The sequence below is a fragment of the Medicago sativa genome, chromosome 7, assembly GCF_051527215.1.
Source record: "Medicago sativa cultivar Bolivia chromosome 7, Bolivia_mono, whole genome shotgun sequence".
Lineage (NCBI taxonomy): Eukaryota > Viridiplantae > Streptophyta > Magnoliopsida > Fabales > Fabaceae > Medicago > Medicago sativa.
Window position 1 is genome coordinate 100,779,041 of NC_140755.1, and position 23,092 is coordinate 100,802,132.

The 23,092-nt window shown below is 37.1% G+C and overlaps 1 long non-coding RNA gene and 1 pseudogene across 1 annotated transcript; both read left to right on the plus strand.

Moving 5' to 3' along the window:
* The first annotated feature begins 19,156 nt into the window (after positions 1-19,156).
* Positions 19,157-22,586, plus strand: LOC146911266 (uncharacterized). Its single transcript, XR_015018966.1, has 3 exons — positions 19,157-19,629; positions 20,219-20,398; positions 22,289-22,586. It is a non-coding gene; the product is annotated as an uncharacterized LOC146911266 (long non-coding RNA).
* On the plus strand, positions 21,698-21,788 carry LOC146911267 (small nucleolar RNA Z159/U59; annotated as a pseudogene).
* Positions 22,587-23,092: the final 506 nt, after the last annotated feature.

Here is a 23,092-nt window from a genome sequence, read left to right on the forward strand (position 1 = left end):
AGAAATAACGTAAAACGTTTCCATAAGATCTGCTAATATACAAAGGTGTCGCCAACAACTTGAACCTTTGCATAGTGGAAGGTATTCTGATTTAACAAGAGTTGCTTACAGCATTGAACTCTATCTCAGACATAGAATCCACACACAAACCTTTTCATAGGTGTATTCTAAAAGCCCGTGCGTTTTAAGGCCCTGCACGTGTATCCCGGTTTTAACGAATGCTCTAGGAATTCTGCCTCAAAATTCCATAGGACCGGCCTAAGTTCCACATTCGTATAGGTGAGTCTATCAAGGGTACTCCTGTAGCTGTGTACCCCACTCAACATAGAGTATAGATCTCATTAAGAGTTACTATTACCTCATCCTTCTTTCGCTGCAGGATCATGCTTTCTATATTCTTTCTCTCATAGCATGTTCTACCACTTCATGACTTGTTTTTACCCATTGAACCTAAATCTTGGGATCTCCAGTCATATAGGTCGGGTTACCATCATTCGTGGGCTATAGGCATTAGTCCCATCCTACTGGATGTTTCTTGGACTTTCTCTCTATTAAGTCCTTTCGTCAAAGGATCAGCTAAGTTTTCATTCGTACGTACAAAATCAACTCTAACCGCTCCATTTAGAGATACACTCTCTAATCGTGCTGTGTTTTCGCCTTATCTGTCGTCTCTTACCATTGTAATAACGATTCTTAATCTTTGCAATAGCCGCGGTACTATCGCAATGAACTAACACAGCTGGCAACGGTTTATCCCATAAAGGGATTTCAGCTAGCAAGGATCTTAGCCAACTTGCTTCTTCACTAGCAGTAGCTAGTGCTATCATCTCAGATTCCATTGTGGACTGAGCCAGGATAGTTTGTTTCTTAGACTTCCAAGAAACAGCTCCTCCAGCTATGCTAAATATATAGCCGCTGGTCGCTTTGGAATCATCCGACAAGGTGTTCCAATCTGCATCACTGTACCCTTCAAGTACAGCAGGATATTTTTGATAATGCAGTCCTAATGTCATAGTCCCTTTCAGGTATCTCATGACTCTCTCAATAGCATGCCAATGCTCCTTGCTTGGCCTACTTGTAAATCTGCATAAGAGTCCCACGACATAGGCAATGTCGGGTCCAGTACAATCAGTGGCATATCTGAGACTGCCAATGATGCTCGCATATTCAGTTTGTCTAACACCATCTCCAGTGTTCTTAAAAAGTTTTACACTTGGATCATAAGGTGTGCTTGCAGGTTTACAATTAATGTAGTTGTATTTCCTTAATATCTTCTCAACATAATGAGACTGATCCAAGGAAATTCCTTTATCTGATCTAGTAATCTTGATGCCAAGAATTACATCAGCTTCTCCTAGGTCCTTCATATCAAAGTTGTTACTCAACAGTGATTTCACAGAATTTATGGCAGGAATGTTTGACCCAAATATGAGTAGATCGTCTACATATAGACATATGATAGTGCAAATGTTTTTATCATACTTGTAGTAGATACATTTGTCACTTTCATTCACTTTGAACTCATTCGTAATCATTAAGTTGTCAAACTTTTCATGCCATTGCTTAGGGGCTTGTTTTAGACCATACAGAGATTTGTCTAACTTACAGACTTTGCTTTCCTGTCCATGGACTACAAAACCTTCAGGTTGTTCCCTATAGATTTCTTCTTCCAACTCACCATTCAAGAAGGCAGTTTTCACATCCATTTGGTGTACTATCAAGTTATAAACAGCAGCCAAAGAAATTAGTACCCTTATGGATGTGATTCGAGTAACTGGTGAGTAGGTATCGAAAAAATCTATATTTTCTCTTTGTCTGAAACCTTTGGCTACAAGGCGTGCCTTGTATTTATCAACAGTTCCATCAGGTTTCAGTTTCTTTTTCAAAATCCATTTACAACCTATTGGTTTGCAGCCTGGAGGCAGTTCAGTCAAGTGCCAAGTTTCATTAGACTGTAGAGAATCCATCTCATCATTTATGGCTTCTTGCCATAGGTCAGCATCCAAGGAAGACAGAGCTTCCTTAAGATTTGATGGATCCTCTTCTAATGTATTGACCACATATTCAGGTCCATACTCTTTAGCAGTTCTTGCTCTCTTACTTCTTCGAAGTTCTGTTACATCAGTTATGATGTTCTCATCACTATCCTTAATCACCGGAGTGTGATCAGGTGTAGTGTTCATATTTGCGCCCCCACTATTACCCCCACTATCTCTTGATAGAAAGGGAAATTTCGTTTCATAGAAATCGGCATCATTTGATTCTATGATCACCTTAGCCTTTAGGTCATAAAACCTATATGCTTTACTGTTTAAGGCATACCCAATGAATACACATTCATAGGCTCTACTGGCTAGTTTTACTCTCTTGGGATTAGGAATCCTTACATAGGCTAGACAGCCCCATGTTCGAATGTAAGACAAATTTGGTTGTCTTTTCTACAAAATTTCATAAGGAGAAATTTTGTTCTTAGTTTTAGGTACTCTATTTAGCACGCAGCTAACAGTCAGTAAAATTTCTTCCCACCAATGAGGCGCTGCACCAGAATTAAGCATGATAGCAACTACTAATTCGGTAAAGGTTCTATTTTTTCCTTTTTCCGCTTTACCGTTCATCTCAGGAGAGTAAGGTGCAGTTGTTTCATGAATGATTCCGTGCTCTTTATAATACTCATTGGATGTGTGTGATAAATATTTGGTGCCTCTGTCACTACGATAGCGCTTGATTCTATTATTGAATTGATTTTCAATTTCTTTTACAAAAAATTTAAACATATCAAGCGCATCACTTTTGTTTTTCATTAAATACACAAAAGTGTAATTAGAGCAATCATAAATAAAAGTTATAAAGTATCTTTGCCCGTTTTTAGTCAGATTACCATCAAGTTCACAAATATTAGAATGTACTAATTCAAATGGTTCGGTTTCTCTTATTACAAATTTATGAAATCCTTTTGTTATTTTTGCTTGACTACAAAACTGACATTTTTCAAATTCATTCAAAGAAAAACTAACATTCATTCAAAGATAACTTAGGAATTAAACCGATATTGCTCATATTAGAAATGATTCGTTTATTAACGTGACAGAGTCGTGCATGCCAAATAAGAACCAACCATCAGATTCACACACCATGTTGATCCACCAATCATCAGATCCACCCACCATGTTGACTTCAGTTGTCATTGCAGTATACGGCTGCTCCTCATTTGTTGTAAAGTGAGTCTGAGCTTGAGCCGGTCTAGTGGATGGGTTTCTACACTTTCGTGCCATATGACCTGGTTGTCCGCAATTGTAGCAATTAACCGGTTGAGCAGGGTCATTCTTTGATGGTTGAGCTCTTGGGACCTTTGGTGGGTTCCCATTCTTATTCCGATTGGAATTCTTATTTGCAGGGCGGTTCTGATTCTTAAATTGTTTGCCAGTAGGCTTCAGAACAGCACCCACAGATTTCTTTTTAGTGTTGTTGTTCGAGACAGCAAACACCTCTTCATTCAGTTTTTGTTTTCTTGCCTTTTCTTCAATACGAAGTCGAGTAAACAGACTTTCAAGAGACAACTCCTTAGTCTTATGCCTAAGGGCATTCTTGAAGTCCTTCCAAGCAGGGGGCAGTTTATCAATTATCACAGCAATCTGAAACTGCTCAGGTAATTGAATCCCTTCAACAAAAATCTCATGAGCTATATTCTGAAGCTCCTGAGATTGTATTTCGACAGATTTCTCATCGTTCATCTTATAGTTTAGGTACCGGCTCACAGCAAATTTCTTTGATCCAGCCTCTTCAGTGTTATACTTATTCTGAAGAGAATCCCAAACATCCTTAGCTGTCTTATGAATAAGATGCAGATCATATAGATGATCCGCAAGACAGTTCAAAATATAATTCTTGCACATGCAATCATCATCTTGCCAGAGGAGTATATCCTTTTCAGTCTGTTTCACCTTTTCAGCATGTTCGGCCGTAAGCCTTTCCAACTCAGCATTTGTCGCAGATACAGAAGCATCTGTAGCCACTGCTGTCTGACCGTTACTAGTCGTTTCCATAGGAACCGACATCGATGGTATCACAGGTACGTTATTCTTCAAGACGTGGGCAACCTTTTTAGTATTTAGAAAAAACATCATCTTTGTTTGCCAACGCTTGAAGTTACTACCGTGAAACTTAAACGGTTTGTTGAAATCGATAGCTGTTCCAGATACAGTAATTTCGTTGTTGGTACTCATGTTTTCAGAAACGTCTTAAAATTGTTGTTTTTCGTTTTAAAATATACCGAACGAAATTACTGGGTGAGTCACGACCAGGTCGCTTTCTTTAAGACGTTTCGCGGCACTACCCTAGTTTGTGCAAGGTAGACTAACAACCACGCCGTCTCCAGGATAAAACAGCCCAGATCACTGTTACGAGTATATACTGCACAGTATATAGTCGCTCGAGAATTACACCTCAAAATATGGTTCAATCGTTTGATCGAAGCCACTCGATACGGTACGTGACCGCTCTATTCGAAACCGTATGGTTCAATCGTTCGATCGAAGCCACTCGATACGGTACGTAACCGCTCTATTCGAAACCGTATGGTTCAATCGTTCGATCGAAGCCACTCGATACGGTACGTAACCGCTCTATTCAAAACCGACGGGACAGAAAGGAGTAGAAGCAGAAGAACGATTTGTTAAAATCGAAAGGGAGAAGAGAGAAAACCGCACAGGAAGCATCAACTGTGAGATTTTGGTGTGCAGAATGAATGGGGCGAGCTCTCCTTTTATAGGGAGAGTTTGTAACAAAAAACGAGTGACTTGGGGATTAAGTCTGCTTAATCCTTAAGCAAACGCGTTTTGTTTCTTAATTGGATATATCCGGAAGTTTCTGGATACGCGTTTTGGATCGGGTCGGATCGTAACAAATTTATTTGTTACGCGTAGCGCTTACGGATAATGATTAAATTAATTAATTAATTAATTTAACATTTTCAAGTAACAAAAAATATATATTATTTTTTTAACCCGCGACCCAAGCCCAAGCCCGACCCGACCCGACCCGGCCGGTCGGACGGACGGCGGCGTCGTCGTCGCGCGTGTGATATATATATTTTGTAAGCGTTCACCCGTTCACAAAATTGGGTACCCCAAGGGCACACCCTTGGAGGTCACTTTGCCCATATATAAACACTTACTAGTTGGGGTGACCCTCCAATGTGGGACATTTTTAAGTCACACCCACACACTAGTTCTTTCATAGTGTTTTTCTTTCCAATTTTCTTCACTAGAATGACTAGTGTTCCAACAATCCCCCACTTGACTTCAAAATGGTTTCGAGAAATAACGTAAAACGTTTCCATAAGATCTGCTAATATACAAAGGTGTCGCCAACAACTTGAACCTTTGCATAGTGGAAGGTATTCTGATTTAACAAGAGTTGCTTACAGCATTGAACTCTATCTCAGACATAGAATCCACACACAAACCTTTTCATAGGTGTATTCTAAAAGCCCGTGCGTTTTAAGGCCCTGCACGTGTATCCCGGTTTTAACGAATGCTCTAGGAATTCTGCCTCAAAATTCCATAGGACCGGCCTAAGTTCCACATTCGTATAGGTGAGTCTATCAAGGGTACTCCTGTAGCTGTGTACCCCACTCAACATAGAGTATAGATCTCATTAAGAGTTACTATTACCTCATCCTTCTTTCGCTGCAGGATCATGCTTTCTATATTCTTTCTCTCATAGCATGTTCTACCACTTCATGACTTGTTTTTACCCATTGAACCTAAATCTTGGGATCTCCAGTCATATAGGTCGGGTTACCATCATTCGTGGGCTATAGGCATTAGTCCCATCCTACTGGATGTTTCTTGGACTTTCTCTCTATTAAGTCCTTTCGTCAAAGGATCAGCTAAGTTTTCATTCGTACGTACAAAATCAACTCTAACCGCTCCATTTAGAGATACACTCTCTAATCGTGCTGTGTTTTCGCCTTATCTGTCGTCTCTTACCATTGTAATAACGATTCTTAATCTTTGCAATAGCCGCGGTACTATCGCAATGAACTAACACAGCTGGCAACGGTTTATCCCATAAAGGGATTTCAGCTAGCAAGGATCTTAGCCAACTTGCTTCTTCACTAGCAGTAGCTAGTGCTATCATCTCAGATTCCATTGTGGACTGAGCCAGGATAGTTTGTTTCTTAGACTTCCAAGAAACAGCTCCTCCAGCTATGCTAAATATATAGCCGCTGGTCGCTTTGGAATCATCCGACAAGGTGTTCCAATCTGCATCACTGTACCCTTCAAGTACAGCAGGATATTTTTGATAATGCAGTCCTAATGTCATAGTCCCTTTCAGGTATCTCATGACTCTCTCAATAGCATGCCAATGCTCCTTGCTTGGCCTACTTGTAAATCTGCATAAGAGTCCCACGACATAGGCAATGTCGGGTCCAGTACAATCAGTGGCATATCTGAGACTGCCAATGATGCTCGCATATTCAGTTTGTCTAACACCATCTCCAGTGTTCTTAAAAAGTTTTACACTTGGATCATAAGGTGTGCTTGCAGGTTTACAATTAATGTAGTTGTATTTCCTTAATATCTTCTCAACATAATGAGACTGATCCAAGGAAATTCCTTTATCTGATCTAGTAATCTTGATGCCAAGAATTACATCAGCTTCTCCTAGGTCCTTCATATCAAAGTTGTTACTCAACAGTGATTTCACAGAATTTATGGCAGGAATGTTTGACCCAAATATGAGTAGATCGTCTACATATAGACATATGATAGTGCAAATGTTTTTATCATACTTGTAGTAGATACATTTGTCACTTTCATTCACTTTGAACTCATTCGTAATCATTAAGTTGTCAAACTTTTCATGCCATTGCTTAGGGGCTTGTTTTAGACCATACAGAGATTTGTCTAACTTACAGACTTTGCTTTCCTGTCCATGGACTACAAAACCTTCAGGTTGTTCCCTATAGATTTCTTCTTCCAACTCACCATTCAAGAAGGCAGTTTTCACATCCATTTGGTGTACTATCAAGTTATAAACAGCAGCCAAAGAAATTAGTACCCTTATGGATGTGATTCGAGTAACTGGTGAGTAGGTATCGAAAAAATCTATATTTTCTCTTTGTCTGAAACCTTTGGCTACAAGGCGTGCCTTGTATTTATCAACAGTTCCATCAGGTTTCAGTTTCTTTTTCAAAATCCATTTACAACCTATTGGTTTGCAGCCTGGAGGCAGTTCAGTCAAGTGCCAAGTTTCATTAGACTGTAGAGAATCCATCTCATCATTTATGGCTTCTTGCCATAGGTCAGCATCCAAGGAAGACAGAGCTTCCTTAAGATTTGATGGATCCTCTTCTAATGTATTGACCACATATTCAGGTCCATACTCTTTAGCAGTTCTTGCTCTCTTACTTCTTCGAAGTTCTGTTACATCAGTTATGATGTTCTCATCACTATCCTTAATCACCGGAGTGTGATCAGGTGTAGTGTTCATATTTGCGCCCCCACTATTACCCCCACTATCTCTTGATAGAAAGGGAAATTTCGTTTCATAGAAATCGGCATCATTTGATTCTATGATCACCTTAGCCTTTAGGTCATAAAACCTATATGCTTTACTGTTTAAGGCATACCCAATGAATACACATTCATAGGCTCTACTGGCTAGTTTTACTCTCTTGGGATTAGGAATCCTTACATAGGCTAGACAGCCCCATGTTCGAATGTAAGACAAATTTGGTTGTCTTTTCTACAAAATTTCATAAGGAGAAATTTTGTTCTTAGTTTTAGGTACTCTATTTAGCACGCAGCTAACAGTCAGTAAAATTTCTTCCCACCAATGAGGCGCTGCACCAGAATTAAGCATGATAGCAACTACTAATTCGGTAAAGGTTCTATTTTTTCCTTTTTCCGCTTTACCGTTCATCTCAGGAGAGTAAGGTGCAGTTGTTTCATGAATGATTCCGTGCTCTTTATAATACTCATTGGATGTGTGTGATAAATATTTGGTGCCTCTGTCACTACGATAGCGCTTGATTCTATTATTGAATTGATTTTCAATTTCTTTTACAAAAAATTTAAACATATCAAGCGCATCACTTTTGTTTTTCATTAAATACACAAAAGTGTAATTAGAGCAATCATAAATAAAAGTTATAAAGTATCTTTGCCCGTTTTTAGTCAGATTACCATCAAGTTCACAAATATTAGAATGTACTAATTCAAATGGTTCGGTTTCTCTTATTACAAATTTATGAAATCCTTTTGTTATTTTTGCTTGACTACAAAACTGACATTTTTCAAATTCATTCAAAGAAAAACTAACATTCATTCAAAGATAACTTAGGAATTAAACCGATATTGCTCATATTAGAAATGATTCGTTTATTAACGTGACAGAGTCGTGCATGCCAAATAAGAACCAACCATCAGATTCACACACCATGTTGATCCACCAATCATCAGATCCACCCACCATGTTGACTTCAGTTGTCATTGCAGTATACGGCTGCTCCTCATTTGTTGTAAAGTGAGTCTGAGCTTGAGCCGGTCTAGTGGATGGGTTTCTACACTTTCGTGCCATATGACCTGGTTGTCCGCAATTGTAGCAATTAACCGGTTGAGCAGGGTCATTCTTTGATGGTTGAGCTCTTGGGACCTTTGGTGGGTTCCCATTCTTATTCCGATTGGAATTCTTATTTGCAGGGCGGTTCTGATTCTTAAATTGTTTGCCAGTAGGCTTCAGAACAGCACCCACAGATTTCTTTTTAGTGTTGTTGTTCGAGACAGCAAACACCTCTTCATTCAGTTTTTGTTTTCTTGCCTTTTCTTCAATACGAAGTCGAGTAAACAGACTTTCAAGAGACAACTCCTTAGTCTTATGCCTAAGGGCATTCTTGAAGTCCTTCCAAGCAGGGGGCAGTTTATCAATTATCACAGCAATCTGAAACTGCTCAGGTAATTGAATCCCTTCAACAAAAATCTCATGAGCTATATTCTGAAGCTCCTGAGATTGTATTTCGACAGATTTCTCATCGTTCATCTTATAGTTTAGGTACCGGCTCACAGCAAATTTCTTTGATCCAGCCTCTTCAGTGTTATACTTATTCTGAAGAGAATCCCAAACATCCTTAGCTGTCTTATGAATAAGATGCAGATCATATAGATGATCCGCAAGACAGTTCAAAATATAATTCTTGCACATGCAATCATCATCTTGCCAGAGGAGTATATCCTTTTCAGTCTGTTTCACCTTTTCAGCATGTTCGGCCGTAAGCCTTTCCAACTCAGCATTTGTCGCAGATACAGAAGCATCTGTAGCCACTGCTGTCTGACCGTTACTAGTCGTTTCCATAGGAACCGACATCGATGGTATCACAGGTACGTTATTCTTCAAGACGTGGGCAACCTTTTTAGTATTTAGAAAAAACATCATCTTTGTTTGCCAACGCTTGAAGTTACTACCGTGAAACTTAAACGGTTTGTTGAAATCGATAGCTGTTCCAGATACAGTAATTTCGTTGTTGGTACTCATGTTTTCAGAAACGTCTTAAAATTGTTGTTTTTCGTTTTAAAATATACCGAACGAAATTACTGGGTGAGTCACGACCAGGTCGCTTTCTTTAAGACGTTTCGCGGCACTACCCTAGTTTGTGCAAGGTAGACTAACAACCACGCCGTCTCCAGGATAAAACAGCCCAGATCACTGTTACGAGTATATACTGCACAGTATATAGTCGCTCGAGAATTACACCTCAAAATATGGTTCAATCGTTTGATCGAAGCCACTCGATACGGTACGTGACCGCTCTATTCGAAACCGTATGGTTCAATCGTTCGATCGAAGCCACTCGATACGGTACGTAACCGCTCTATTCGAAACCGTATGGTTCAATCGTTCGATCGAAGCCACTCGATACGGTACGTAACCGCTCTATTCAAAACCGACGGGACAGAAAGGAGTAGAAGCAGAAGAACGATTTGTTAAAATCGAAAGGGAGAAGAGAGAAAACCGCACAGGAAGCATCAACTGTGAGATTTTGGTGTGCAGAATGAATGGGGCGAGCTCTCCTTTTATAGGGAGAGTTTGTAACAAAAAACGAGTGACTTGGGGATTAAGTCTGCTTAATCCTTAAGCAAACGCGTTTTGTTTCTTAATTGGATATATCCGGAAGTTTCTGGATACGCGTTTTGGATCGGGTCGGATCGTAACAAATTTATTTGTTACGCGTAGCGCTTACGGATAATGATTAAATTAATTAATTAATTAATTTAACATTTTCAAGTAACAAAAAATATATATTATTTTTTTAACCCGCGACCCAAGCCCAAGCCCGACCCGACCCGACCCGGCCGGTCGGACGGACGGCGGCGTCGTCGTCGCGCGTGTGATATATATATTTTGTAAGCGTTCACCCGTTCACAAAATTGGGTACCCCAAGGGCACACCCTTGGAGGTCACTTTGCCCATATATAAACACTTACTAGTTGGGGTGACCCTCCAATGTGGGACATTTTTAAGTCACACCCACACACTAGTTCTTTCATAGTGTTTTTCTTTCCAATTTTCTTCACTAGAATGACTAGTGTTCCAACAATCCCCCACTTGACTTCAAAATGGTTTCGAGAAATAACGTAAAACGTTTCCATAAGATCTGCTAATATACAAAGGTGTCGCCAACAACTTGAACCTTTGCATAGTGGAAGGTATTCTGATTTAACAAGAGTTGCTTACAGCATTGAACTCTATCTCAGACATAGAATCCACACACAAACCTTTTCATAGGTGTATTCTAAAAGCCCGTGCGTTTTAAGGCCCTGCACGTGTATCCCGGTTTTAACGAATGCTCTAGGAATTCTGCCTCAAAATTCCATAGGACCGGCCTAAGTTCCACATTCGTATAGGTGAGTCTATCAAGGGTACTCCTGTAGCTGTGTACCCCACTCAACATAGAGTATAGATCTCATTAAGAGTTACTATTACCTCATCCTTCTTTCGCTGCAGGATCATGCTTTCTATATTCTTTCTCTCATAGCATGTTCTACCACTTCATGACTTGTTTTTACCCATTGAACCTAAATCTTGGGATCTCCAGTCATATAGGTCGGGTTACCATCATTCGTGGGCTATAGGCATTAGTCCCATCCTACTGGATGTTTCTTGGACTTTCTCTCTATTAAGTCCTTTCGTCAAAGGATCAGCTAAGTTTTCATTCGTACGTACAAAATCAACTCTAACCGCTCCATTTAGAGATACACTCTCTAATCGTGCTGTGTTTTCGCCTTATCTGTCGTCTCTTACCATTGTAATAACGATTCTTAATCTTTGCAATAGCCGCGGTACTATCGCAATGAACTAACACAGCTGGCAACGGTTTATCCCATAAAGGGATTTCAGCTAGCAAGGATCTTAGCCAACTTGCTTCTTCACTAGCAGTAGCTAGTGCTATCATCTCAGATTCCATTGTGGACTGAGCCAGGATAGTTTGTTTCTTAGACTTCCAAGAAACAGCTCCTCCAGCTATGCTAAATATATAGCCGCTGGTCGCTTTGGAATCATCCGACAAGGTGTTCCAATCTGCATCACTGTACCCTTCAAGTACAGCAGGATATTTTTGATAATGCAGTCCTAATGTCATAGTCCCTTTCAGGTATCTCATGACTCTCTCAATAGCATGCCAATGCTCCTTGCTTGGCCTACTTGTAAATCTGCATAAGAGTCCCACGACATAGGCAATGTCGGGTCCAGTACAATCAGTGGCATATCTGAGACTGCCAATGATGCTCGCATATTCAGTTTGTCTAACACCATCTCCAGTGTTCTTAAAAAGTTTTACACTTGGATCATAAGGTGTGCTTGCAGGTTTACAATTAATGTAGTTGTATTTCCTTAATATCTTCTCAACATAATGAGACTGATCCAAGGAAATTCCTTTATCTGATCTAGTAATCTTGATGCCAAGAATTACATCAGCTTCTCCTAGGTCCTTCATATCAAAGTTGTTACTCAACAGTGATTTCACAGAATTTATGGCAGGAATGTTTGACCCAAATATGAGTAGATCGTCTACATATAGACATATGATAGTGCAAATGTTTTTATCATACTTGTAGTAGATACATTTGTCACTTTCATTCACTTTGAACTCATTCGTAATCATTAAGTTGTCAAACTTTTCATGCCATTGCTTAGGGGCTTGTTTTAGACCATACAGAGATTTGTCTAACTTACAGACTTTGCTTTCCTGTCCATGGACTACAAAACCTTCAGGTTGTTCCCTATAGATTTCTTCTTCCAACTCACCATTCAAGAAGGCAGTTTTCACATCCATTTGGTGTACTATCAAGTTATAAACAGCAGCCAAAGAAATTAGTACCCTTATGGATGTGATTCGAGTAACTGGTGAGTAGGTATCGAAAAAATCTATATTTTCTCTTTGTCTGAAACCTTTGGCTACAAGGCGTGCCTTGTATTTATCAACAGTTCCATCAGGTTTCAGTTTCTTTTTCAAAATCCATTTACAACCTATTGGTTTGCAGCCTGGAGGCAGTTCAGTCAAGTGCCAAGTTTCATTAGACTGTAGAGAATCCATCTCATCATTTATGGCTTCTTGCCATAGGTCAGCATCCAAGGAAGACAGAGCTTCCTTAAGATTTGATGGATCCTCTTCTAATGTATTGACCACATATTCAGGTCCATACTCTTTAGCAGTTCTTGCTCTCTTACTTCTTCGAAGTTCTGTTACATCAGTTATGATGTTCTCATCACTATCCTTAATCACCGGAGTGTGATCAGGTGTAGTGTTCATATTTGCGCCCCCACTATTACCCCCACTATCTCTTGATAGAAAGGGAAATTTCGTTTCATAGAAATCGGCATCATTTGATTCTATGATCACCTTAGCCTTTAGGTCATAAAACCTATATGCTTTACTGTTTAAGGCATACCCAATGAATACACATTCATAGGCTCTACTGGCTAGTTTTACTCTCTTGGGATTAGGAATCCTTACATAGGCTAGACAGCCCCATGTTCGAATGTAAGACAAATTTGGTTGTCTTTTCTACAAAATTTCATAAGGAGAAATTTTGTTCTTAGTTTTAGGTACTCTATTTAGCACGCAGCTAACAGTCAGTAAAATTTCTTCCCACCAATGAGGCGCTGCACCAGAATTAAGCATGATAGCAACTACTAATTCGGTAAAGGTTCTATTTTTTCCTTTTTCCGCTTTACCGTTCATCTCAGGAGAGTAAGGTGCAGTTGTTTCATGAATGATTCCGTGCTCTTTATAATACTCATTGGATGTGTGTGATAAATATTTGGTGCCTCTGTCACTACGATAGCGCTTGATTCTATTATTGAATTGATTTTCAATTTCTTTTACAAAAAATTTAAACATATCAAGCGCATCACTTTTGTTTTTCATTAAATACACAAAAGTGTAATTAGAGCAATCATAAATAAAAGTTATAAAGTATCTTTGCCCGTTTTTAGTCAGATTACCATCAAGTTCACAAATATTAGAATGTACTAATTCAAATGGTTCGGTTTCTCTTATTACAAATTTATGAAATCCTTTTGTTATTTTTGCTTGACTACAAAACTGACATTTTTCAAATTCATTCAAAGAAAAACTAACATTCATTCAAAGATAACTTAGGAATTAAACCGATATTGCTCATATTAGAAATGATTCGTTTATTAACGTGACAGAGTCGTGCATGCCAAATAAGAACCAACCATCAGATTCACACACCATGTTGATCCACCAATCATCAGATCCACCCACCATGTTGACTTCAGTTGTCATTGCAGTATACGGCTGCTCCTCATTTGTTGTAAAGTGAGTCTGAGCTTGAGCCGGTCTAGTGGATGGGTTTCTACACTTTCGTGCCATATGACCTGGTTGTCCGCAATTGTAGCAATTAACCGGTTGAGCAGGGTCATTCTTTGATGGTTGAGCTCTTGGGACCTTTGGTGGGTTCCCATTCTTATTCCGATTGGAATTCTTATTTGCAGGGCGGTTCTGATTCTTAAATTGTTTGCCAGTAGGCTTCAGAACAGCACCCACAGATTTCTTTTTAGTGTTGTTGTTCGAGACAGCAAACACCTCTTCATTCAGTTTTTGTTTTCTTGCCTTTTCTTCAATACGAAGTCGAGTAAACAGACTTTCAAGAGACAACTCCTTAGTCTTATGCCTAAGGGCATTCTTGAAGTCCTTCCAAGCAGGGGGCAGTTTATCAATTATCACAGCAATCTGAAACTGCTCAGGTAATTGAATCCCTTCAACAAAAATCTCATGAGCTATATTCTGAAGCTCCTGAGATTGTATTTCGACAGATTTCTCATCGTTCATCTTATAGTTTAGGTACCGGCTCACAGCAAATTTCTTTGATCCAGCCTCTTCAGTGTTATACTTATTCTGAAGAGAATCCCAAACATCCTTAGCTGTCTTATGAATAAGATGCAGATCATATAGATGATCCGCAAGACAGTTCAAAATATAATTCTTGCACATGCAATCATCATCTTGCCAGAGGAGTATATCCTTTTCAGTCTGTTTCACCTTTTCAGCATGTTCGGCCGTAAGCCTTTCCAACTCAGCATTTGTCGCAGATACAGAAGCATCTGTAGCCACTGCTGTCTGACCGTTACTAGTCGTTTCCATAGGAACCGACATCGATGGTATCACAGGTACGTTATTCTTCAAGACGTGGGCAACCTTTTTAGTATTTAGAAAAAACATCATCTTTGTTTGCCAACGCTTGAAGTTACTACCGTGAAACTTAAACGGTTTGTTGAAATCGATAGCTGTTCCAGATACAGTAATTTCGTTGTTGGTACTCATGTTTTCAGAAACGTCTTAAAATTGTTGTTTTTCGTTTTAAAATATACCGAACGAAATTACTGGGTGAGTCACGACCAGGTCGCTTTCTTTAAGACGTTTCGCGGCACTACCCTAGTTTGTGCAAGGTAGACTAACAACCACGCCGTCTCCAGGATAAAACAGCCCAGATCACTGTTACGAGTATATACTGCACAGTATATAGTCGCTCGAGAATTACACCTCAAAATATGGTTCAATCGTTTGATCGAAGCCACTCGATACGGTACGTGACCGCTCTATTCGAAACCGTATGGTTCAATCGTTCGATCGAAGCCACTCGATACGGTACGTAACCGCTCTATTCGAAACCGTATGGTTCAATCGTTCGATCGAAGCCACTCGATACGGTACGTAACCGCTCTATTCAAAACCGACGGGACAGAAAGGAGTAGAAGCAGAAGAACGATTTGTTAAAATCGAAAGGGAGAAGAGAGAAAACCGCACAGGAAGCATCAACTGTGAGATTTTGGTGTGCAGAATGAATGGGGCGAGCTCTCCTTTTATAGGGAGAGTTTGTAACAAAAAACGAGTGACTTGGGGATTAAGTCTGCTTAATCCTTAAGCAAACGCGTTTTGTTTCTTAATTGGATATATCCGGAAGTTTCTGGATACGCGTTTTGGATCGGGTCGGATCGTAACAAATTTATTTGTTACGCGTAGCGCTTACGGATAATGATTAAATTAATTAATTAATTAATTTAACATTTTCAAGTAACAAAAAATATATATTATTTTTTTAACCCGCGACCCGACCCGACCCGGCCGGTCGGACGGACGGCGGCGTCGTCGCGCGTGTGATATATATATTTTGTAAGCGTTCACCCGTTCACAAAATTGGGTACCCCAAGGGCACACCCTTGGAGGTCACTTTGCCCATATATAAACACTTACTAGTTGGGGTGACCCTCCAATGTGGGACATTTTTAAGTCACACCCACACACTAGTTCTTTCATAGTGTTTTTCTTTCCAATTTTCTTCACTAGAATGACTAGTGTTCCAACAACACATATTCAAAAAAGAGGCCAATTTAAGATCAATCTTATAAACTTGTAGTATTGATCTCCGTGTGCCATTTAGTTTTCAAGCTATAACCTTAAAAGTTAAAGACAAAGTTATTGTTAATTTTTTAAGATGAGTCGTTGAAGGTACGCTTTATTTTTATCCATCATAAGATTTCATTACATTTTGTTTGGGAATTTAGAGGGGAGTAGATTGGAGAGCTTTAGAGATAAAAAAAAAAATAGTGAAATCTTTCACATTTTTTGAAAGAGTACTTTTTACAAAATGATAAAAAAAAAATTGAAGGGCTTGCATAATGATAAATTAATGTTTATTTTTAAATTTTCATAATACTATAACAACATAGAATTTGAAGAATTCATATAAATCCTCCAAAAACCTCATACAAAACATTTTTTAGACATAAAAAAAAACATTTTTAGACATTTCACTCCATTAGGAGCTAGGATACGTACATAAAATGACTTAAACATGATCAATAGAAGGTACATAATGCGCCTACCCGAACAATAACCACCACTCCATTGCTTCCAAACAGTTAGGCTTTGTTTGCGAGTTTGAAGGGGAAGCGAGGGATGAGTTTGGAAAAAAAATGAAGGAGCAAGTGGAAGAAATAGATGACATTGAGAGGAAAACTTTGAGAGTTCATTGTTCTTCATAATACAAAATTCTCCTCATTTGGGGGGAACTCAAAAATGATATTGGAGAAGGGTTTTGAAGGGTTTGCATGAATTCTTCAAATTTAATATATGTAATTATAATATTCTTAAAATTAAAAATATATTAATCATAAACATTAATTTATCATTCTCTAAAAATTTATTCTTTTAAAAAATATGAAAGATTTTACCATTTCCCCCTATATTTTCAACCATCCAAAGTCTTCCCTTTCTCTCCCCTCCAAACTCAAACAAAATCTTACACTAGCTTAGATAACCTGATGCTGAAAATTTTGCCTCAAAATTCTACTCCCACACTTGACAATGAAACACCAACACACCATGACTTAGATAAAGGTATTAGGTATATATATCAACCACACCTTAGATTTAGTAACACATCTTACAAACGGGGGAGAATTGTACCTGGTTTTTTGCTCTCATGTGTGATCTAACTCATCATTAAATAATAAGTGAGATAAAGTATTTGTAATATTAAAAAGGGAGAGAGAGTGTGAAACAATACTAAAAAATGGAATATTAAGGCAACAATTGATATTGATTGGCTATGTCCGAGACATTACTATCACTCAACAAACATTGGGATAACTTCAACCTTAAGGACAAGTTTGATTTTTAATTGGAATGGTAATGTAGCGAGTCAAATAGTAGAAAAGGATATGAAATGTGAAAGTGGACTCTTCTAAATAAGAGAAGGCCAAAAAAAAAAAGGATGAAAAATTATGATGTGATAATCATTTTCTTTTCTACTTGTATTCTCCTACTCAAAATTCTCTCTAATTCTTCCTTCTTTATTGTACTCATTTAAGCTTATACATTAGCTATGAAGTTTATTGTTTTAATTCAATTTTAATTTTATTTATTGAAAAAATGTATTATAAAAAAAGTAATTGGAATACCTGTTATTTTCTATTTATATGAAAGCTCTTTCAGCTTATTGTACTTATAATCTATAAACTATCAATGATAAGTTGGTTTATTTTGCTTGTCAAACAACCTTGATTAGATTTTTTTTTTCTTCTTTTTTTCTTTTTGAAACGGGCTTATAGGAACAATTATAATAACAGAAACCTAAATAAATAAATTAAAATAAACTAATAATAAAATCAGAGGCATCCATGCCATCAACGTTGAGACAAGACAAGTCAACCGATGGCATTTGTAGAGTAGAATTAGTTATGTTACGTGTTTATTTTTTTGGACAAAAGTTACGTGTTTGTTTTTGTTTGGACAAATACTCTAATAGCCTAATTTTTTATGGAAGAGGAGCCATTAGTTCGCATACGTTAAAGTAATGACCATCAAAATTTAAACTAGCTAGGATGATGTCTTACGGTATATGCGTGTGCGTTACTTAGTTGGTTTGAGGCAACACATGCAATGCAACTTTTTTCTTGATAATAATAATAATTAAGTGCTGGTAATTTCCTCAAAAAAAAAAAAAAAAAGTGCTGGTAATTTTATTTAAAACTCAATCCTCTAGACAAATCTTGGTTGATAGTTTGCTCGAGTCTCTTGATCAAAATATTCTTCACTACATGATGCTGTCTTTTATGATTGATCACAAGATTCCTCTTACTAGCTTTGATCATATGATGTTTCATTATATCATCATATGATGCTTCATTCTTTTGATTCGATCATATGATATTTATCATATGTTTGTAGATAAACATCTACTCGTTATACCATATGCACTTCTTTATGATGACAACTAAAAAGCACGTATGTTCCTCTGTTTTTGATGATAATTTTCACTTGGACTGACCGTCGATGTTAATTATCCTCAACCAGATATAAATGATATTCTTTTGTTTATGAATGAGTTGAAAAATACTTAATTATGGATTAATTATTTGAATATTTTTGGGAAATGATGGATACAGCGACAAAATATATCTAGAATTCTTCAAGAACGTTTTTTATTGGTTGGTTAAACCATGATCCAATCTGTTTTCCATAAAATCCAGAGTTGAAGATTTCTCTTTTCCTTATACGAAAGACATGTCGGCTTCGTGAATTTCTCGAAAAGGAATCTTCGCTTTGTATAACAATGTTCATCATTTTTACCTATCATTTTAACATCACAATTGAATGATTTTGTTAAAAAAAGGATATATTGTTCACTTATAAGAAAATTATTGGGTGATGGTGCTTGAACGGGGGATAGAGAACTCGCAAGATGTGGTGGACTTCTCCGCAACTTTGAAGGAAAGTGGATTAAATGATACATTAGGAAAATTGGAGGAGTTTGTGACACCCTTATTGTTGAGATGTTGGTGTTATTCATTGGTTTGGATATGACTTGGAAGGAGTGCATTTCTAGCTTCATTGTTGAAAGTGACTCTAAAATTTCTACTATTATTGTTACAAATTACAAGTTTATTGGGAAGGTTCCCACTTTGATGTGTTGAACTCAAACCCTTTTAGATTTAGATTGGCGTCCCAATTTCATCATACATATACAAGAAATCTTGCAATTAGCTGGGGAATTATGCCAGGAGCAAGAATTCCTGGCAAATTTGCCAAGAGCAAGCCCTGGCAATGCCTGGCAAATTTTAAGAGGGGGTAACATGTCAAAATCCCTGGCATACATCGCTACTTTTTCCTCTATTTTCTCTCACTTCAGAAATCTTTCCTTCATTTTCTCCTCTCTGCGCTTCTATCTCTCCTTCCACAGAAAACACCACCACAACCACCCATCTTCACGGTGACCGATCTACATACTCTGACATCTATTAGCCATGAAACCAACACCTTTGAACTCCTCTCTTCTTCCTCTTTAAAAACCACCTAATTTTTTTCAAGATTACAGAGATTTCAAAAACCCCATTTTTCACCTTATATCTCGATTTCCAGCCATCATGTGTGTCATTTGTGAAAGTAAGTTCATAATCTTATTCTCCATAGATTTCTCATCAAAACCCCTAAATAAATTTCCCAATCGGAGCATTTCACCGGCAGCCACCACACCAAAACTTGTCCCCGCGTTGCCGGAAATGTGACCGGCGACCATCTCATATCTTTTCTTCTTTTTGGTGAGTTCCATCTTTTACCTCTTCTCTAAATTAAATTTTTGTAGTTTTTTATATTATTTTTTTCGGATTTTTAGAAAAGACACCAACTAAGCATGTTCTTTTTTTTTTAAATTGATGATTTTTAAGCTTCCTAGTAGGGCCTAAGTGGATATATGATACCAAGTTGTTATTAGAATCCAATTTAGTCCTAATTTATGCTTGAAAATCATTAAACTTAATTATTTTGAAACTAAATTGGATTATAAGTCAGGTGGATAGTTTAGTTTAAGTTACAGATGGACGGCTGAACAAAGGTAAGGATAGGGCTATGTGAGGATGCACTGATTGTGAACTATGCTGCTAGTTTGCTTTGATGATCTTTTATTTTGTATCTTATTTAGCAATATGGAGAAAGAAGTTATGCATCATGTAAGTATGGGAGGTTTGTATTTTGAGACAAGTACTTGAACTTGTATTGTATAATATTAAGTGCTTATGTAATATTGCAATTTGCTTGTTGTGATTAATATTTTGATTACTGTATAAGGTTTTGAATTGGATAATTGATAATATTGAATGTTTGATTATGTTTTGAATAAATTGGATTCAGTTACTTGTAGGAAATAGAACTGAAAGAGGTTTTGACAGCAGAGCTGATGGGATTCATGTGATCTCCAACGTTGGGAAAACCCTTCTCAGCTCCTTTCTTCTCACTTTCGCCGTGGACCGTCAACTCTCATTGTCGCAGTGAAGCCGTGTTCTATCATCATCTCTTTGCACAACACAACAGGTATTAGTTTTATGTTTGTTGATTCATTCAACCATGGAATTTTGATATAGTTTAACTTATGTGCCATTCACATGAACCATTTTGGAATTGAAGTCTTCTAGCATGTATACATGTATAGATCAATTTTAAGTTGTTGAATCTTGAAACGAAAAAAAAAAAAACTTAAAAAATAGTTCTTATGATGCGTTAGATAATCAGTTATCAGGCACATGTTGTTGGGCCTTTTAAGTTTCTAAGTTATTAGACTTCTTCTAGGTTTTATTATATATTCGCTTGCAACCCTTAGTTTAATAAGTTATTAGACTTCTTATAGCCATGGTGGCTTTGTGACTAGTCTTTATTTCCATTAGTGGAGTTTTTTGCTGTTACTTGAATTTTGCCACTCCTTGAGTTTGTGTTCTAGTGGTTAGTGGGGTGATTTTTCACTTTAGTGTATTGGCTTTTGTTTTTGTTTAGGGGCCCTGTGCAGTGGAAAAATAGTTTTTGACTTGAGCTTTTAGTCTTGTAATTCAACATATTTCTGAAAAATTGGTTAAGATGACATTTAAGTTAGTTTTTGTAAATTGTAATTGAGCATATGACGATGATTTATATGTAGTTTAAGCACATCTTATCAGTTATCATGATGGTCCTAATTATAATATAATATGCACAAAGAAAATTATCCAAATGAACACAAACATTAAGTAACTACAAAGAAATAAGTTAAACAAGATGCCCTATAGTAATAAACAACCATACATAGTGTAGAAAAGTACATTTTTAATTTTCAGAATGAATTATTAAGAAAAAAGAGTCAAATAATAACTACATATCCGAGCACTAAACATGGACAACACTTGGTTTACCACCTGCATAAGAATGGTATTATGTCTTGAGTTGTATTCACTTTCCCATATATATTGCTTTTTGTTTTGTTAAAATAAAGAGCCAAACCATAAACCATAAACCTAGTGTAACATTGAGATGAAGTTGGAAACTGCCACAAGTATAGGCTGTAGTTCTCAACTGAACAAGGAACATTGCATACTAAGAACATAAGTGTATGTCACTGATATGTTTGTTAAAGGTTAACAATGGTAGAAAGCTAGTATCACTTTTAAATACAGGCTGATAGAATACTACTCCATTCGAATTCTATCACTTTTTCATTCGAATTTTATTATCAATTTAGTTTTTTAGGTCTCTATTTTCCCAAATCAATTTTTTTAATTGTTTCATGAGCTTTGTAGTTATTGATTTAGTTGAGGGTTTTTGTGAGTGTTTTATAGTTAAGGGGTTTTGTAACTGTTAATATTAGTCTCCGATGATGAACAAAATGATATAACTTTCGTTCTTCTGAGATTTTCCTGTGTGGAAGAAAATTATTGGAGACCTGAACTGAGGAGACTGTTCAAATTTTGATTTTTATCAGAAATGAAAAAAAAAAAACACTTTGTGCTTCAGATTGTATGTATGCTTTGTTTATCTATGCGGTGTTATATAGGATTTTTTGTAATATTTTATGATATATGGATTTAGAAAAAATATGCATTTGTGAGCTGAATTTAACTTGGATTGTTGCGTCGATATATCATATGATTTAGTTGTATTCACGCTGCACAATAGTAAGAGTTGTAGTCTAGGAAATCATTTCTAGTTTGATGACCTGTTCTAATAGACTGCATTATTTTTCAAAATCTAATTTTTTGATGTACATAAGGAAATAGGATTCAAGAGATTGTCTTATGCTGCTGTTAACAATTGTTTCATGTATATTTCGATTACAAAATGTTCTGATGTAGTGTGTTTATGCCTTTTCATGGCATGTTGATGTGGTTTGATAAATATTGAATAAGTAACCAAGCTTGATTTTTGATAATTTTCCTGCTGTGTCTTGATTTTCTCCAGATGAATCGTGAGACAGAAACTAGTGCTTTGGCCTTTTTGGCTCCATTTACACCAAGGATGTGGTTTGTCACAACTCTCTTTTTCTTTTTCACCAAGTGCTTGAGACTTATTGACAGTGATGAACTCCATTTATCACAAAATCACATTAAACCAATTGTATTGTTTGGCAAGTAATTTGTGGGTATTTCATATCTCTGAGTTGTGTTTTTACGCACGGATAGACGAACTAGTTGTTGAGAATGTATATGTTTCTTATCAATTTTTATCAATGTATTGTATTAATTTTGGGCCATAAAAATGCCTACTTTTTTTTGAGGAATAAAAATGCCTACTATATATCTAATAATCATTCCCTAAAATAAATATCTATCTAATTAAAAAACAATTTTAAAACGTTTTTTAAAATTATTTTAATTATTAAATTTTAATATTTTGAATTTTTAAACAAATAAAAAACGTTTTTTTTTTTTTATAAAAAATCGTTTGCATTTTGCCAGGGGTTAACCCCTGGCAATGATCCTGGCATGGTCTGCAAAAGTCTGCACAACGTCAGAAAAGCCTGCAATCATGCAGACACAATTTGCCAGGAGCTAAAGCCCTGGCAGGGTCATTTGCGATGAGCAGATTTGCTGGTGATTCTGCTCCTGGCAAAACTCCTGGCAAACGTCCAATTGCCAAGGCTTTTAACATTTTGCCAGGGCTTCTGCCCCTGGCAAAATGCAACATTTCTTGTAGTAGGGAAGACAAAAAGTTGTGCTAGTTAGCTAAATTTAATTTTTTGTTGGATTCTTTAAATTGTACTAG